The 15,771-nt window shown below is 48.8% G+C and overlaps 1 long non-coding RNA gene across 1 annotated transcript; it reads left to right on the top strand.

Annotated features, from left to right (window-relative positions):
- Positions 1-2,490: 2,490 nt before the first annotated feature.
- On the top strand, positions 2,491-7,386 carry LOC116538881. The gene is made up of 3 exons (XR_004263822.1): positions 2,491-3,294; positions 6,234-6,295; positions 6,980-7,386. It is a non-coding gene; the product is annotated as an uncharacterized LOC116538881 (long non-coding RNA).
- Positions 7,387-15,771: the final 8,385 nt, after the last annotated feature.

Here is a 15,771-nt window from a genome sequence, read left to right as displayed (position 1 = left end):
GTGTGAGCCACTGCGCCCAGCCTCTTGAGAATATTTTAGAAAGAAGAGTAGAAGTTAAACTGCAGTATGAATTTCACAATGATGGAAGGCAACAACACAGGCTATGTTCTGAACAGGACATGATGAGCTTGGGGATACCAGGCCTCCGAATCCAGAGAATGGGGAACTGACTCTGGGCAGAGCTGGGTTGGGAAGGCTCTACCCAGAAGAGGATGACCTTGAACTGCCATTACCTGTGTGTGGAAGGGCACCTCACAGCAGCCAGGCCTCTGGTCAAGGATGACAGCAGGCCGGGCTCTGTTAAGCCCAGCATTCATGGACACACGCACAGTGGAAATCAATGTATGGGATGATTTATATTTTCTATCCTCCAAATGAATTCCTTCCTTCCTTCCTTCTTTCCTTCCTTCCTTCTTTCCTTCCTCCCTTCCTTCCCTCCCTCCCTCCCTCCCTCCCTTTCTTTCCCTCCTTTCTTTTCCTTCCCTCCCTCCCTCCCTCCTCCCCTCCCTTCTTCCCTTCCCTCCTTCCTTCCTTTCTTCTTTCTTTTCCTTTTCCTTCCTTCTTTCCCTCCCTCCCTCCCTTCATCTCTCTTTCCCTCCTTCCTTCCTTCCTTTCCTTTCCTTCTTTCTTTTCCTTCTTTTCTTCCCTCCCTCCCTCCCTCCCTCCCTTCCTCCTTCCCTCCCTCCCTCCCTCCCTCCCTCCCTCCCTTCCTTCTTTTCTTTTCTTGACAGGGCCTCTCTCTGTCACCCAGGCTGGAGTGCAGTGGCATGATCTCAACTCACTGCAGCCTCAACCTCCTGGGCTCAGGCAATCCTCCCAACTCACAAACTAGTTTCCTTCTATTTCTTATTACTTGATGAATGAATCTATGAACTAATTAATAGCTATTACTTCACTTTCAGCAGCTTAACCTGCTGCTGGAAACAATGACGATGCTGAAAATGAGCAACTGCCAAGATAGACTAATTATGTCTCAAGGGAAGTGCCCAAGGCACTTAGATGATCTTTTTGTCACCATTAGCACCTTCCCCTAGTGATTAAGTTTGCTCTAATCACTTTTGAAGAAAGAAGTTACATGGGGATTTTAGTACCTGGGGGTCTGTAGGTATCAGAGCTAACATCAGGATTTAGTTTTGTTAGCGAGTGGCAGTTTTTCAGATGAGACGTGCCAGCGCCTGACTCATTTTCCTTCTCATAAGTCAGGAAGGGTGCTCTCTGACATTGGTGAAAGGGGTAAAATTGGGCAGGCGGCTGGACTGGTACATGCATCCCAGCCCCTGATTCATGCCATTGGCTCTTTCAACTCAAAAGGAAGAGGGTGAGGTGGGAGAAGCAACCCATGGGCCAATAAACACCTGAGGGCTCTGTTTTTTGTGTAGGTTGGCCGGTTTCTGTGCCAGGCCCACACTGTATCGGAATCATTTCACAGCATGCAGGTGGCCACGTTCAGCATTCCGAGTTCGTTAGGATGAAAACCTTTAGTGGCTCCCACATGGATCATACTCCCATATTTTTGCTCTGATTTGCTGTAAATAGAATTATGCTGAGTTTGTCGACGTGTGTGGCCTCCTACTTCATGCCTCAGCCTGCGTCTCTACATGCTGAGAGCTGCTTCACACAAGCACCTGTGTTCTGAGGTCCTGTTTTATGGCTCTGAGACCATGCTGGGTCTGGGCATTGGGCAAGGTGAGTCGGAAGTGCAGAAGAGTCAGTGGCCTGGAAGCCTTTCTCAGCTGATGATGGCTGTGGAGGAGGTGGAAAAGCTGAGCTTCTTGGCCTCCGCCCCTGCTCAGGATTTCAGCAACTCTGAGATGCGTCTTGTGCAGAGGACTGAGCCCCAGTTACTTACTTGATAACACTGTCTATTGGTTCTTCTCTTTCCTGCCTCATGTCCCCCAGCACCCCCATGGAGTTCCCTGACATCATCTCCTGTTTTGGGTTGGATCGTGTCTGAAGGATATAGGAAAGTTCTTTCTCAAATGTCTAGCTCTCTAGCATTAAGAAGCCTGACTCCATTTGCTTCTTAGCAGACATTCCCAGGCAGGCCCAGGTATCTCTTAACCTTTCCTTATTTAAGTATACCTTTCCTTATTTAAGTAGGTCAAGCCTTTTCTAATTAAATTCCTCTTTTCTTCTAAGAAAAAGGAAGTTAATTAGAAAAGGCTTGACCTAGGCCGGGCGCGGTGGCTCACGCCTATAATCCCAGCACTTTGGGAGGCCGAGGCGGGTGGATCGCGAGGTCAAGAGATCGAGACCATCTGGTCAACATGGTGAAACCCCATCTCTACTAAAAATACAAAAATTAGCTGGGCATGGTGGCACATGCCTGTAGTCCCAGCTACTCGGGAGGCTAAGGCAGGAGAATTGCTTAAACCCAGGAGGCGGAGGTTGCGGTGAGCTGAGATCGCACCATTGCACTCTAGCCTGGGTAACAAGAGCGAAACTCCATCTCAAAAAAAAAAAAAAAAGAAAAGGCTTGACCTACCTAAATATGGAAAGTTCTTTCCTGCTCCTTAAAGCATTAGCCAATCAGCTCTAGTTTAGACTAGGAAGTCTGGTGCCAGCCAGTAGATGCTGGATATAGCAATAGGAACCCAGCTGTATAAAGGATACATACTTCTGCCTTTCCTTTGCTCATTGCACTCTTGTGGCAAGACTGCTGGCAAGTAGTGACCTTTCTGCAGAAAGTAAATTTGCCTTGCTGAGAGAACTTAGGACCTGAGTGCTAATTCTTCTTGGCAACACCGGAGAATAGGCGTTTACTTCCAACGGTGTCCCTTCAAAAGATATATTGAAGTCCTAACTCCTGGTACCTGTGAATGTGACCTCATTTGGAAACAGGGCCTTTCCAGAATTAATCAAATTAAGATGAGATCATCCTACAGTAGAGTGGGCCCTAATCCAATATGCCTGTTGTCCTTATCAAACGAGGAGACCCAGAGACAGACACCCAGAGAGGAGAAGGCCTTGTGAAGATAGAGGCAGAGATGGCAGCAATGCATCTACAAGCTAAGGATTGCTGGAACGCCCAGGAGCTAGGGGAGAGGCATGGCACAGACACTCTTCCAGAACCTTCAGAAAGAGCATATGCCTGCTGACCTTGGTTTCCAACTTCCAGTTCTCATCAGAACGCTGACAGAATGAACGTCTGCTGTTCTAGACCACCCAGTTTGCGTAATTTGTTATGGCAGACACAGAAAACCGGTATCCTCCCAAATGAACTACTTGCAACTGAATCCTGGGTTCAGAATCTGCGTCTTTGCAACAACACGAATGGAACTGGAGGTCATTATGGTAAGTGAAATAGTCCAGGCACAGAAAGACAGACGTCACAGGTTCTCACTTATTTGTGGAATCTAAAAATCGAAACTCTGGAACTCATGAACATTGAGAATAAATGGAGGGTGATATGGTTTGGCTGTGTCCCCACCCACATCTCATCTTGAATTCCCACATGTTGTAGTGGGAGTTTCACCACATAGGCCAGGCTGGTCTCGAACTCCTGGCCTCAGATGATCTACGCTCCTCAGCCTCCCAAAGTGCTGAGATTACAGGCATGAGAAGTAACTGAATCACGGAGGCGAGTCTTTGCCATGGTGTTCTTGTGATAAGTGAGTAAGTCTCATGAGATCTGATGTTTTTAAAAAATGGGAGTCTCCCTGCACAAGCTCTATTCTCTTGTCTGCCACCATGTGAGACCTGCCTTTCACCTTCTGCCATGATTTCGAGGCCTCCCCAGCCACGTGGAGCTGATTTAATAAGTCTATTAAATCTCTTTCTTTTGTAAATTGCTCAAGCTTGGGTATGTCTTCATCAGCAGCATGAACACGGACTGATACAGATGGCTGCCAGAGGCTGGGAAGGGTTTTGTGGGGTTGTCGGGGGTTGGAGGTGGGGTTGTCGGGGGTTGGAGGTGGCGATGGCTAATTCGTACAAAAAAGTGGTTAGAAAGAGGGAATAAGACCTACTATGTGACAGCACAACAGAGTGACTATAGTCAATAATAATTTAATTGTACATTTTAAAATAAAGAATGTAATTGGATTGTTTGTAACTGAAAGGATACCTGCTTGGGGGGATGGCTACCTCATTCTCCACGATGTGCTTATTTTACATTGCATGTCTGTATCAAAACATCTCATGCACCCCATAAATATATACACCTACTATGTAGCCACAAAAATTAAAAATAGAAAAAAATTTAAAAAATAGAAGCTGCTTCTCAGAATTGCTAAACTAAGGCAAAGTGTACTAGAAAGAATGAGATGACAGTACCGGCTGTTGGTATCTCCATGTCCCTGAAGAGTCAGAGACACTTTCCGTGAATAGGCAGAAGGAAACAATTCTCTTCCCACAGGGGAACAAACATTAAGAACAACACTCCTAATGTTTGTAGGAGAATGTATGTGGCATAAATAAGAGAAAGTCAGGACTGATTTGGTTAGAGTTTTCTCTGTTTAGAGGGGCTAGAAACACACCACTGTGATTCTCTGCTATTTGAGTTTCTTTTTGTTGTTGTTGACCCTGAGCCTTGCTCTGTCACCCAGGCTGGAGTGCAGTGGTGTGATCTTGGCTCACTGCAACCTCCGCCTCCCAGGTTCAAGCGATTCTCCTGCCTCAGCCTCCCGAGTAGCTGGGATTACAGATGACTGCCACCACATCCAGCTAATTTTTGTATTTTTAGTAGAGACGGAGTTTCACCACATAGGCCAGGCTGGTCTCGAACTCCTGGCCTCAGATGATCTACGCTCCTCAGCCTCCCAAAGTGCTGAGATTACAGGCATGAGCCACTGCACCCAGTCGCTGTTTGAATTTCTTTGTAGCTGTTCTACGGGGCAGTCAGTGCTGCTGTTTCTTCTGCAGACGTAAGGTGGGAAAACATGGCACCTGGACCTACGTTTTTCTCTCTCATGTAATTCAGAAAAATGCAGGCTGGCTATCTCTGCAGAACTGTTATTTCGGATATAACAGTCGTTAAAGCGGACATTTTGAGGGTGATGCCAAGATAAAATAGATGGCAAATTCCAAAACCAGATCTCACGGCAGCGTTTACAATGAGGACAGTTTCAAGGACCATCTCCATGGCTCTTAGACCCTCATCCCAACAAGGCAGTGAGAAAGGGATCAAAGAAGGAAGGGGGAGGGTTTGCTGGGATGTTCTTTGGAGGGGTCCCCCGTCACGCTGAGATCTCATGCAGAAAGCTGTGGTGTGTCCCCTACTGCGAGAAAGCCCTGCCTGGAGCTATTTTGAGTGCTGCCAGCAGGGTGAAGGGACCTCAACAGGGAGAGACAGGGCGAGGCGGAAGCCGGAGAAACAGCTGAGGGAGGAGATCACAGGAGGCTAGCTGAAGGAAAATATGAATTCCCCACACCTTCAGAGTTGCAGAGAGAGGCCTTCAGCAGTGGGGCTCTTGGAAGAGTTCATGGAGGAGCCTCAGAAGAGAATCAGCGTTGAACATTTGCCAGAACAGGAGTGTAGCCATTATTTATTGCCACCATGAGGGTGCGTAACGGCTCCAGACCATTACAAAGTCTGTGGTAATTGGCTTGTCCACTGGACTGTGTTGATCTGGGCTGGACTAGGCTGGGCTCTTCCGTGTCTCTTTTCTTGTCTGCTGGCAAGTTGTCTGGGACAGGGCTGGTTGAGGCTGGCCTTGGCTGGAGTGACTTGGTTGGTTGCATGTGGCATTTCATCCTCCAGCAGGCTCGCCTGGTATTCACTGCAGATCATGACAGTCAGCAGAATTATGTAAGATCTCTTGAGGCCTGGGCTTGGCACTGGAAGGCCACCGTTTCCACAGCATTATCTATTTGCTTATTAATTTATTTATGATTCATTTATTTATTTTTTATTTTACTTTAAGTTCTGGGGTACACGTGCAGAATGTGCAGGTTTGTTACATAGGTACACGTGTGCCACGGTGGTTTGCTGCATCCATCACCCCGTCATCTACGTTAGGCATTTCTCCTAACGCTCCTTCCACAGCACTCTATCAGCTGAAGCAAGTCACAAGGCCAGCCCAGATTTAGTGGGTAGGAAAATCAACTCTGGCTCTTTAGTGCGAGCAATAGTAAGGTCATGTGCAAAGGGCACAGATTCAGGAAGGAGTGAGGAATGATAGCCTTTTTTCACCATGTATGTCCTGGACAGTGTGAAACTAGTTTTGGAAGCTTCCAGTTTAGGACCTTATCTATCTCCTTACCACTTGTTACTGCCCATCTTCCTACTGCAGGGGCCAAAAACTGGCTGGGGAGCTGGGCGATGGCTTGGAGGCAGGAGAGAGAGCAGTACCAGGTAAGAGAAATACCTTGGGCTGGGTTTCTGAATTAAGATTACATTTGGGCCAGGCATGGTGGCTCATACCTGTAATCCCAAGATTTTGGGAGACAGAGATGGGCGGATCATTTGAGGCCAGGAATTTGAGACCGCCCTGGGTAACACAGCAAGACCCTGTCTCTACAAAAAATTTAAAAACTGCTGAGCATGGTGGCATGCACCTGTAATCTCAGCTTCTAGAGAGGCTGAGTTAGGAGGATTGCCTGAGCTCAGGAGTTCACGGCCGCAGTGAGCTATGATTTCGCCATTGTTCTTCATTCTGAGCAACAGAGTGACAAAGCGAGACACTGTCTCTAAAACTAGGAAGTTATTAAAGAGGCTGTGTTTGGTAATTAGAGCAACTGCTTATTACCTGAGAGTACACAGGAAAGTCGGGGGCTCGCTAAAGTTTTCATCCTGGCTGCTCCCTCGGAACAAATTTCCTGTGCAGAATGGGAAGTAAAAGAACTGTGTCTTGGCTGGGTGCAGTGGCTCACGTCTATAATCACAGCAGTTTGGGAGGCCGAGATGGGTGGATCACATGAGGTCAGGAGTTCAAGACCAGCCTGACCAACATGGTGAAACCCTGTCTCTACTAAAAATACAAAAAATATTAATCTCTATTTTTAAGAATTTGATAAAATGATAAAATTTCACCAACAGTCATTCAATATCCAGCAATGATTTGTTAATGGTCTCCCCTGTGCCTGGCACTGCATTGGGCGCCAGAGTTACAACAGGAACGGAGGTGAAGCTTCTGGTCTCCTGAATTTACATTCTCATCACAGGAGAGCCACATCCAGCCTCATCACTCGTAGCAGGCTTCCGTCAGACAATGGTAAGGATCATAAAGGTGACAAAATATGATCAGCTTTCGGGTCTTTATTCACTTGACAAGTGTTTATTGAGCTTGGACTGTTTCTTGGACACTGCCTTGGACCCTGGTGAAATGGTGGGGACAAGACAGAACAGGTGCCTATGCTCAAGGAGATGTGCTTCTGGTTGGGAGCAATGTACACGTAGACATGACCACTGCAGAGAAGCTGCTAGGAGGGAACGAATGCAGCGGTGTGACGGAGAGGGCAGGGCAGCGGCAGATGGGGGGTTGTGTGGTGTGGACGGGTGTTGGGCAGCTTAGAGTGCTACTTTTTTTTGACGTGGAGTCTCACTCTGTCACCCAGGCTGGAGTGCAGTGGTGCGATCTCGGCTCACTGCAACCTCTGCCTTCTGGGTTCTTGCAATTCTCCTGCCTCAGCCTCTTGAGTAGCAGGGACTACAGGTGCACGCTGTCGTGCCTGGCTTATTTTTTGTGTTTTTTAAGTAGAGACAGGGTTTCACCGTGTTGCCCAGGCTGTTCTCGAACTCCTGAGCTCAAGCAATCCGCCTGCCTTGGCTTCCCAAAGTGCTGGGATTATAGGCGTGAGCCACTGCGCCTGGCCAGAGTGCTTCTTTTTTTTTTTTTTTAGAAAAAATTTAAATATATAATTTAAAAAATAGAGATGAGGTCCTACTATGTTGACCAGGCTGTTCTCAGCCTCCTGTCCTCAAGCAGTCCTCACATCTCAGCCTCCCAGAGTGCTAGGATTACAGGCATGAGCCACGAGCTTTGAGTGCTTCTAACAGCAGGTGCAAAGGACCTGGGGCGGGAAAGGGCTTGGGAGGTTTGGTGGAAAGGAGGCAAGTGTGGCTGCAACCTGGTGAGCAAGGGAATGAGGGGAAGGAGAGGTAGGAACCAGATCGTCCAGACCCTCATGCACTGTGAAGGGTTTTGATTTTATCCTGAGAGCAGTGGTCCAGGGGGCCCTGGAGAATGTGAGGAAGAACATCAAGGTATGATGTATGTCTTTAAAAGATTGTGGGCTGGACCGGGTGTGGTAGCTCATGCCTGTAATCCCAGCACTTCGGGAGGCTGAGGTGGGCAGATCATGAAGTCAGGAGATCGAGACCATCCCGACTAACATGGTGAAACCCCATCTCTACTAAAATACAAAAAATTAGCCGGGTGCAATGGCGTGCACCTGTAGTCCCAGCTACTTGGGAGGCTGAGGCAGGAGAATCACTTGAACCTAGGAGGCAGAGGTTGCAGTGAGCCAAGATCACACCACTGCACTCCAGCCTGGCAACAGAGTGAGACTCAGTTTAAAAAAAAAAAAAAAAGATTGCAGGCTTCTGTGCAGGAAATGGGGCGGCTGTCATGGGTGAGACTGGAAGCTGCCATGAGGTCAGGAGGTCCTAACAACAATCCAGGCAAGCTATGGTGGTGGTCTGGGCCCGGGAGTGGATGGTGGACGTGGTGAGCAGTTGACACATGGGAGAGAGATTCTGAATGTTCTTCCTGATGTCACTGATGCTTCCAGCTCAGCCCCTGCCCTACAGCCACAAGAGCTTGGAGGTGGGACATTTGCCCACGTGCCATGCTTCTGAGTCACCTGGGATGGAACTGGAGAGGAGGCCCGCCCGAGCTGCCTTGGGTGCAGCCCTGTGCTCTGAGGGGACAGAGCAGCCTCTCCTCACAGATGACAGCTGGGTTTCCAGGATGAAGTTGAAGAGCACAGAACCCCCGGGGCTGGCTAACTCTCCCCTGAGGATCCCGGGACTCATCCATGGGGAATGGAGAGAAGGGGGCAAGGAACCAGGGAGGTCCTGCAGCATTTTCACACACCCAGCCAGTGCAACCACAATGGTGCTTCTGTCCAAGACCACAACCCTGGGACCACGTCAGTTAGCAAGGGGGCACAGATGGCATCCCATTTGCTGCCCAGCTGCCTGGCTCCCGATGAGCTCTGTTGGTTCCCAATGCTTGGGCGCAGTCTGCAGATGTGATGGACAAGGAAGGACATGTGCCTCCTTGCCCTGTCTGCTCTCCTTTTCTCGTGGCGCTGGCTGGTGGCAGATGAGCAGGACATCCACAGTGTCTTTGACGGTGAGGTGCGTGACCCCTGACTTCCCACCCCACGCCTCACTGTAGAAGGATTTGTGAAGATGGTTTCTGAGTGTTCGATGGCCTTTTAGGCTGACAGCAGTGGGTCCCTGGTGATGGTTCTGGCGCACACCCAGCCCATTTACGAAATGCATGCTGTTTACTCCTCGGTGCCGAGTGGGTCCCGGGGGCTATTTTCCTCCATTGTGTAAATCCGAGCTTGGAGAAGTTGAGCACACACAGATTATGCACTCAGCCGACTGCAATGATTTTCTGTTGCGATTACAGTCAACGGTGAAAATCACACACACCACTTTGTAAAGTAAATTATTCTCACCTGATAGATCATAATAGCTCTCCAGGGTTGTTAGGGCCTAAACACTCCATGGAGAGTTTGGGGAGCTAGGAGGGTGGGAGGCAGGCAGAGACGGCGAGGTGGAGGGGAGAAGGGGAGTCTCATCACTCCGGAAAGCAGCGCACAGTAGGACTGGGATGCGCTTTTACTGGAACTCCAATCCTTAACTATTTCTGTATTTCATGGGCTCGTAAGTATCGCGAGTCCTTTTTTCTGTGTTTCCATGCACAGTTTTCACTTTGGCTGATGCCCAGCTCTCACTTTTTCTGCTAGCCCGTTGTCATGCATGTAAAAACAGAGGAAAGTGCCTGCTGTTGATGCCGTCACACACAGCTCCTGCTCTGCTTCGACGTTTTTTAACTCTGGACCCACCTCTTGGTACAACACGACCCCCCACACCCCCCTTTCCTCTGCACCCTGATGATGGTGACAATGATGATGGAAGCAATGGTGACGAAGACCATGGTGACAAACAATACTCATTGGCCACTGTCTGTGGGCCCAGCACCGCCCTATTTAGACCCTATTCTAAATCCTTTATTCATGTCAATCAACTTAATAAATGGTGGGTCAAAGGAAGCTGACCAACGTTATCCCTGTTATATAAATCAGAAAACTGGCTCACGCCTGTAATCTCAGCACTTTAGGAAGCTGAAGTGGGTGGATCACAAGGTCAGGAGATCGAGACCTTCCTGGCTAACACGATGAAACTCCATCTCTACTAAAAATACAAAACAAATGAGCTGGGTGCGGTGGTGCGCACCTATAGTCCCGGCTACTTGGGAGGCTGAGGCAGGAGAATCAATTGAACCTGGAAGGTGGAGGGTGCAATGAGCTGAGATCGTGCCACTGCACTCCAGCCTGGGCCACAGAGCGAGACTCCGTCTCTAAATAAATAAATCAGGAAACAGACAGGAGAGGCTGAGCGACCCTCCAACATGGCTAGTCAGAGGCAGAGTGAGGATCTGGACCCAGGCCCCAGGCCCCCGGGGGTGAGGCTGCCTCTTTAGGGATCATAGCACTTGATTTGGTACTTGTACCTCTGCAGGAATTATGAGCTAACTGCCTCCACTGCTAACCTGCCTCCGAGTCTCACAGCTAAGAGAAACCCTCATCCCCAAAGTGTATGCAGTAAGCACTTAACTAACATGGAGCAGTTGGCAAAGGCCCTGCGGGGCAGATAGGGAAGTGCTTTCATTTCAAAGTAGTGGGCCCTCCTCGGGCTCCAAACACGTAATGGGAACTTGGCGGCCACACCCCAAGTCCTGCTAAGCACTGGAAATCTGGAGATGCCAGGTTGGGAGGAACAGGGTAGACGCATGCTTCCAAGGGAAGAGGGCAGGGAGGGGTGAGGACACTGAGGCCCAGGCTGGACTGCTGGGTGAAACTTGATATGTTCAAAAGTGCATTTTGATTCGTCTCTCCCCAGACTGGCACCTCTTTCTGTCTTCCCCATCTCAGTAACTGAGCAGCCTCGTCCTTCCACATTCTCAAGACAAAAGCCAAGGGCTTTGGAGTCCTCCTTGACTCCTCTTTCTCTCATCCACACCCAAGCCATCAGAAAACCCCATGCCACCTCCTCTGACACACACCCAGAGTTGAGCCCTCCTCACCAGCCACCGTCCTCCTTTGTCAAGCTCCCATCGTCTCGGCCTGGGTTTTCTTGTTTGTTTGATTTTTTTGAGATGGGAGTCTCACTCAGCTGCCCAGGCTGGAGTGCAGTGGTGCAATCTCGGCGGCTCACTGCAACCCCCATCTCCCAGGTTCAAGAGATTGTCCTGTCTCAGCCTCCCGAGTAGGGATTACAGGCACTCACCATCGTGCCGGCTAATTTTAAAATTTTTTAGTAGAGATGGGGTTTCACCACATTGGCCAGGCTGGTCTTGAACTCCTGACCTCAGGTGTTCCGCCTGCCTCAGCCTCCCAAAGTGCTGGGATTACAGACGTGAGCCACCACACCCGGCCAGATTGTTGTAAACTTTTGTTTTATATGAGTAAAACTGTCTTTACTAAACAGATTTGAAAGCTAAAGATGAATAGCCCTCCCTCTGCTGTTCTCTGGAGCAGGTGTCAGCGGCTGCCATGCGAGGCATTGACTTGGTTCACTGGTGGTTGCCGTTGGACTGTAGGCTCTGCCGGGTCAGGGAGTTTTGTCTGTTTGCTTTGATGTCAGATTTCCAGTGCCCAGAACAGTCCTTGGTATATCATGGTGTCAGTATTTGCTGGTGAATGAATAGGTGAAAAATAAATGACCATCCCATTCTGGGGAGTGATACTCAGTTCAGTCTGACTTGGCACTTTGGGCCTTATACCTAACTCTCTTCCTCTTTTTATATTGTGGTAAAATAAATATAACATAAAATTCCCCATGTTAAGCATGTTAAAGCGTCCAATTCAGTGACGCTAAGTGCATTCACATTGCTGTGCAATCAGCACCGCCACCCATCTCCAGAACTTTCTCATCTTTTCAAATGGAAACTCTGTACCCATTAAACACGAACTCCCTGTAATTCCCTCCTCCCCCAGCCCCTGGTAAACCTCAGTGCTACTTTCTGTCTCTGAATTTGACTATTCTCAGTACTTCGTGTCTTAGTCTGCATTGTGCTGCTGTAACATATAAAGGAATATTGTAGACTAGGTGATTTAAAAGAACATAAATTTGGCCAGGTGCGGTGGTTCCCACCTGTAATCCAAGCATTTTGGGAGGCCGAGGCAGGTGGATCACCTGAGGTCAGGAGTTTGAGACCAGCCTGGCCAACATGGTGAAACCTTGTCTCTACTAAAAATACAAAAAAAAAAAAAAAAAGAAGAAGAAGAAGAATTAGCTGTGGCAGTGGGAGTAATCCCAGCTACTCAGGAGGCTGAGGCAGGAGAATCACTTGAACCCGGGAGGTAGAGGTTGAAGTCAGCCAAGACCACATCATTGCGAGCGAAACTCTGTCTCAAAAACAAAATAGAACATACATTTATATCCTCACAGTGATGGAGGCTGGGAAGTCCAAGATCAAGGTGTTGGCATTTGGTGAATGTTTTTTTTATTAGTCTGTTTTCATGCTGCTAGTAAAGACATATCCAAGACTAAGTAATTTATGCAGGAACGAGGTTTAATGGGCTCACAGTTCCACATGGCTGTGGGGGCCTCACAATCATGGCAGAAGGCAAGGAGGAGCCAGTCACATCTTACATGGATGGTAGCAGGCAAAGAGAGAGCTTGTGCAGGGAAAATCCCCCTTATAAAACCATCAGATCTCATGAGACTCATTCACTATCACAAGAACAGCATCAGAAAGACCCACCCCATGATTCAGTTACCTCCCACTGGGTCCCTCCCACAACACATGGGAATTATGGGAGCTACAATTCAAGATGAGATTTGGGTGGGGACACAGCACAGCCAAACCGTATCATCTTTTTTCTATGTCATCTCATGCAGAAGGTGGAAAGGTGAGAGAGAGAGAGAGTGAGCACAAGTGCATGTGCAAGCTGGACTCATCCTTGTATAAGAAACCCACTCCCACAATAACATCCATTTGTGAATATCTTCATGAATGTATTTGTGAGGGCAGAAACCTCATGGTCTAACCACCTCCCAACATTGCTGCATTAGGGATTAAGTTTCCAACATATGCTCTTTTGGAAACACATTCAAACCATAGCACTTTATTTTTATTTATTTATTTTTTTGAGACAAAGTCTCACACTGTCGCCGGTCTGGAGTGCAGTGGCTTGATCTCGGCTCACTGCAGCCTCTGCCTCCCAGGTTCAAGCAGTTCTCCTGCTTTAGCCTCCCAAGTAGCTGGGATTACAGGTGCCTGCCACCATGCCCAGCTAATTTTCTTGTATTTTTAGTTGAGACGAGGTTTCACTTTGTTGGCCAGGCTAGTCTCAAACTCCCAACCCCATGATCTACCTGCCTCAGCCTCCCAAAGTGCTGGGATTACAGGTGTGAGCCAGCACGCCTGGCCCAAACCATAGCACTTTATGTAAGCAAAGTCACACAGTATTTGTCCTTTTGTGACTGACTTATTTCACTTAGCAGAATGTCCTCTAGGTTCACCCACGTCAAAGCAAGGGTCAGAATTTCCTTCCTTTTTAAGGCTGGATAATATTCTGTTGTGTGGATAGCCCTCATCTTGTTTACCCATTCATCTGTAGATGGACAGTAGGGTTGCTTCCAGCTTTTGGCTGTTGTGAACAGTGCTGCTCTAAGGATGGATGTGCAAGTGTCTGTTGTGTTGGAGTCCCTGCTTTCAGTTCTTTGGGGCATATACCAAAGTGGGATTGCTGGATTACATGGTAATTCTGTGTTTAGTTTTTTGAGGAATCACCACACCTCTTTTTTTTTTTTTTTTTTGAGACAGAGTTTTGCTCTTGTTGCCCAGGCTGGAGGGCAATGGTGCCATCTTGGCTCACCGTAACCTCTGCCTCGAGGTTCAAGCACTTCCCCTGCCTCAGCCTCCCGAGTGGCTGGGATTACAGGCATGCGCCACCATGCCCAGCTAATTATGAGACAGGGTTTCTCCATGTTGATCAGGCTGGTCTCAAACTCCTGACCTCAGGTGATCCACCTGTCTCGGCCTCCCAAAATGCTGGGATTACAGGGGTGAGCCACCGCGCCCGGCCCCCACCTAACTCTTTCTCAGTAAAATAGTTTGTTTTAATGTGAATTCCTACCTTTCCTCAAGTCCCGCCTCTTTGGTGACAATTCTCTGACCATCTTTATCCCCTGGAACCTCTTATCTGAGGACTCTCCTCTATGACCTGCTGTCTCCGGCCATCGCCAATGCTCCCTTGGTGTGGATTTGTGACAGTGTTGTTCTTCCTGGCTGTGAAAAGCTCTGGTGGCCCCTCTCCCTGTCACTAGATGGCACTGGAGAGTAGTTTGGGTTTGCTTCCTCCTGGAGAAAGCCCTCTTGTTTTCTTCTGGGCTAGGATAGCGATTCCTCACGCCGGGTTAGGTGGGATTGCTTTTCAGCGATCCCTACCTGGGGTCACATTGCCTTGAAACGTGGCCATGCTTGGGTTTCTGTGTCTTTGGTTAGGAAGCCTTCCCTAGCCTCTCTGAAAGGCGTAAAGTACTGGGAAAACTTGGCACGCTGGAAAGAACATTGGATGGGGTGGCACAAGGACCTCCGTCTAAATCCTTGTTCTATCCAGAGCTCTGTGTGACTTGATCAAGCCATTTGAACTCTCACCACCTCAGTTTCCCTACTTGTAAAACGACAGTGTTGGAGGAGTCAGTGACTCTTCCGCCAGGGCAGGAGACTCCCCCGGGGGGAGAGAATATCAATGTGGAATGAATGGGAAGCTCCGGGGGAGTGCTTTCTGAAGCTCTCCAGGTGATTCTGATGCAGCGTGGTGGGGAATCCCTGGGGTAGATAGGCCCTGAGATCCCTTCTTGCTATACAAGGCTCTGTGCCTTCCCAGCTGCGTGACATGGAGTAAGTAAGTCCTTTAAGCCCCTGTTCTTTCATCTCATAAACTGGGAATAACAATAGCACCTGTCACCACGTGGGGTGTGGGGATCGGAGGTGAGATGAGCACAGCATCTCACACGTGCGGCACAGCCACTGCTCAGAGGGCAGCAGGCCTTGTAACTTCCAGATCGGCTCTTCTCAGGACACAGGCAGCAGGGGTGCATCAAAATCACCTGGAGAGTTTTTCACAAGACATTGGCCCAGGGATCCACATCCTGAGCTTCCAAATTAGGGGAACCCATTTGAATTAGAGGGCCTGGATGGAAGCAGGCTCTAAGTTCTTTGAAATAGCACCCAACACCTCAGCTCACTGCCTGACACTCATGGGATGCTCACAGGTCATTTCATTAAGGGAAGCTTCTAGCACAAAATGTGATATTGTGCTGGCCTAAAGCCAGAACCTGAGCAACGCCATCTTTACAAAATGCAAAACTGTTTTTTAAATAAGTTGCAACGGCTGCCCCATTCTCCTCACAATAACTGCTGACCCTTGGAATGTCCGGAGACCCCCACCCTCGTCTCCGCCCAGGAGGTGAATCACAGAATCCCCTGGCCCTTGGAATGTCCGAAACCTTTTCCTCCCCATCCCCGCTCCTCACCCCCACTCCCAAGGTGGTTTTTCGGGTATAAAAAGTCTTGGCACCCTCCTTTCGACGCCACAGGTTGGAGAGACGTGAGTCCTCTGTGGTCGCCGGCATAATAA

This window comes from Sapajus apella, unplaced genomic scaffold, assembly GCF_009761245.1.
Source record: "Sapajus apella isolate SASKATOON/1434 unplaced genomic scaffold, GSC_monkey_1.0 scaffold123, whole genome shotgun sequence".
Classification (NCBI taxonomy): domain Eukaryota; kingdom Metazoa; phylum Chordata; class Mammalia; order Primates; family Cebidae; genus Sapajus; species Sapajus apella.
Note: the sequence above shows the minus strand (reverse complement) of the source record. Positions and strands in the feature narration are given on the sequence as shown.